Raw genomic sequence first — 3,677 nt, 5'->3', positions numbered from 1 at the left:
AAAAGAGAGAGATTCCAGAGCATGGAGGCGCTACCAGGAGACAGGCCAGTACATCAGGAGATGTGGAGGAGGCGTAGGAGGGCAACAACCAGCAGCAGGACCGCTATCTCCGCCTTGTGCAAGGAGGAGCAGGAAGGGAGCATGCCAGAGCCCTGCAAAATGACCTCCAGCCAGGCCACAAATGTGCATGTGTCTGCTCAAACGGTCAAGAACAAACTCCATGAGGGTGATATGAGGGCCCGACGTCACCAGGTGGGGGTTGTGCTTACAGCCCAACACCGTGCCAGGACGTTTGGCATTTGCCAGAAAGACCAAGATTGGCAAATTCGCACTGCGGCCCTATGCTCTTCACAGATGAAAGCAGGTTCACACTGAGCACATGTGACAGAGTCTGGAGACGCCGTTGGGAGAACGTTCTGCTGCCTGCAACATCCTCCAGCATGACCGGTTTGGCGGTGGGTCAGTCATGGTGTGGGATGGCAATTTCTTTTGGGGGGCCGCACAGCCTCCATGTGCTCTCCAGAGGTAGCCTGACTGCCATTAGGTACCGAGATGAGATCCTCAGACCCCTGTGAGACCATATGCTGTGCGGTTGGCCCTGGGTTCCTCTAATGCAAGACAATGCTAGACCTCATGTGGCTGGAGTGTGTCAGCAGTTCCTGCAAGAGGAAGGCATTGATGCTATGGACTGGCCCGCCGTTCCCCAGACCTGAATCCAATTGACCACATCTGGGACATCATGTCTCGCTCCATCCACCAACGCCACGTTGCACCACAGACTGTCCAGGAGTTGGCGGATGCTTTAGTCCAGGTCTGGAAGGAGATGCCTCAGGAGACCATCCCGCCACCTCATCAGGAGCATGCCCAGGCGTTGTAGGGAGGTCATACAGGCACGTGGAGGCACACACACTACTGAGCCTCATTTTGACTTGTTTAAGGACATTACATCAAAGTTTGATCAGCCTGTAGTGTCGGTTTTCCACTTTAATTTTGAGTGTGACTCCAAATCCAGACCTCCATGGGTTGATAAATTTGATTTCCATTGATAATTTTTGTGTGATTTTGTTGTCAGACACTTCAACTATGTAAAAGAAAAAGTATTTAATAAGAATATTTCATTCATTCAGATCTAGGTGTGTTATTTTAGTGTTCCCTTTTTTTTTTTGAACAGTGTATATATATATAGTTTCACAGACAAATTGTTGCATTTTTTTTCTGTTTTGTGTGAATTCGTTAAGAATAATATAAAACCAGTCTGCACACCACCAAGGTGAATTGGTTTAGTTTCAGACAGTAGCCTTCAAGTAACAAAATATAATTCAGTTGATTGAACATTAAATGTATTTCAATATGATTAAAATGGTCCTATAGCCTACTGTTTATATTTTAAACGGAAAAACACATGTGATTCTAGGTTCATGTTTTACCGGAGATCTGTTTATTAAAAATATTTAAAAAACATGTACCGACGCATTTAGCTGTTCTCCGAGTGGTCTGAGGTAGTTTATTAGATTTACGAGCGTTTTCCAGTGCAACGTTAATAACAATGGTTTTGTGAAACCGCTCGGGAAATTGTACGATGTTCCTACGAAGGTTCTAACGATTAATTTATCCTTAACATGCTTTTGGGAAACCGGGCCCTATTCTGTTTGAATGATTCTAATCTAATGTTCCGTCCTTTTTAAAAATAAATTCAATAAATTGTATTATAAAACGTATGTGTTGTCTTGGTGATTGTTTATGTATTCTAGTAGTTTGTYTGAATAAAGTGATGTTATTGAATTCTAGTAGTTCCTGGTTGGTTCATAGTTKTAATCTGTAATGTAACCCAGCAGTGATCTGTCGGTGCTACAGGCTCTACCAAATGACAGCCTATTCCCTGTCATCATGTGTACTTTTGAACACAACCCTATGGGGTCCTGGTCAAAAGTAGTGCACAGCACTATAGGCTAGAGTGTGTAAAATATACTATTTGTTCTGTGACTGAYTAACATTGATGAAGGATAACGACTCCAATTTCTATGCTGTTGTAAAACYGGTTACTTTGTAAATGCGAATAAAAGAGGATTAGATTTGATTGGAGGTTGCTCTGACGGTTGGTTGAATGTCATGTTATAACATGTCTGTTAGTGTGGTTTCGCAAGGCTTCTTGGAACAAGCCAGTGCCAGCCATCACGTTGTAGTTGTGGATGGCCATTTTCAGTACTGTAACATACCAGTAGGTGTCAGTAAAGTAGCAATCAACACTAGTCTTGTCRACCAGCCAGCTCTCTAAGCAATTTGCCAGCGGATGAGGTTGAATGGACACAAATCTACGTTATCGTAGACAGACCATACAATACTTGTTATCTGGATCAGTCCTATTGCCATTCACAAGAATCAAAAATAAATATTCTACATTTGATTGTCTCTTTAATCCTCGGAAATAATCTTCTCACAATAATGATGTTAATAGCGTTCCTTAACAAATGATCAAAAGCTTTTAACTTCAAAACAGGAGAGCAGAACTAGCTCGTGAAAAGAAGAGAATCACTCATAATAGACATTACAGAGAAATCCATAATCAGCACCATAATAAACACATCCTACAGCTGTTCATATTAGTCAGGACTTTTAACATAATAAAGTAGCACTATTTCAAACATATTTTAAATGTTGACTTCCATTAGATTGAATGGTGGAACCCTTTGGTCTTTAAAGCAAAAAAGCTCAAGCCAGAGACAAGTCCCTGGGCATGGTAACCAGTAAGCCTGTACTGTGACTGATTGTGTGATTACATGAATACATTTATTAAAACATATTGTTTTAGCCATGATTATCTTCCCTTGTGTGGTGTAGCTGCATATTTAGAAAACAAGGAAAGGAGAAACCCCATGATTGGTGGAACCATAGGAGGAACATGATTGGTGGAACCGTAGAAGGAACATGATTAGTAGAACCGTAGGAAGAACATGATTGGTGGAACCGTAAGAGGAACATGATTGGTGGAACCGTAAGAGGAACATGATTGGTGGAACCGTAGGAGGAACATGATTGGTGGAACCGTAGGAGGAACATGATTGGTGGAACCGTAGGAGGAACATGATTGGTGGAACATGTCCAGATTCAGCTTTACCAGTATCCAATCATTATTCAGAATATATCAATTATTACAGAAGTCATACTATACTTTTACACTATTAAATGAATGAATGACAAAAGTCAAACATTAGAAAACATGCTTTTAGAACCAAATATACCAGCCTCAATCCCCGACTAAAAATGATTGTCAAAATGATTGCATAGATTATTCTCAAAGGCTGGAAATCCAAATCAAACTGTCACGTGACGCTAGTTTGCCGTGACCGCTAGGACAGGAGATATATACCTGCTGGCCACTGTCTGTTCTGTAGCTCAGGTGGGCCAGCTGTGGCTTACATCAACTAGAAGACATACTGTACAAGCAACTGGTTGGAATCTGGTTGGAATGACAGTGTCAGCTGGCTTTGCCCTGTGTCACTGTCATTTCAATCAGTTTTGCTAGTTGGGAAAGGCAAGAGGTCATTTCCTCAGGTCCTCATGAATGTCTTTACTTCTTGTTGTGGTAGTAGGCGGCCATCTTTACTTCTTGTTGCGGTAGTAGGCGGCCATCTTTACTTCTTGTTGCGGTAGTAGGCGGCCATCTTTACTTCTTGTTG

The sequence above is a fragment of the Salvelinus sp. IW2-2015 genome, unplaced genomic scaffold (assembly GCF_002910315.2).
Source record: "Salvelinus sp. IW2-2015 unplaced genomic scaffold, ASM291031v2 Un_scaffold2748, whole genome shotgun sequence".
Taxonomy (NCBI): Eukaryota; Metazoa; Chordata; class Actinopteri; order Salmoniformes; family Salmonidae; genus Salvelinus; species Salvelinus sp. IW2-2015.
Note: the sequence above shows the minus strand (reverse complement) of the source record.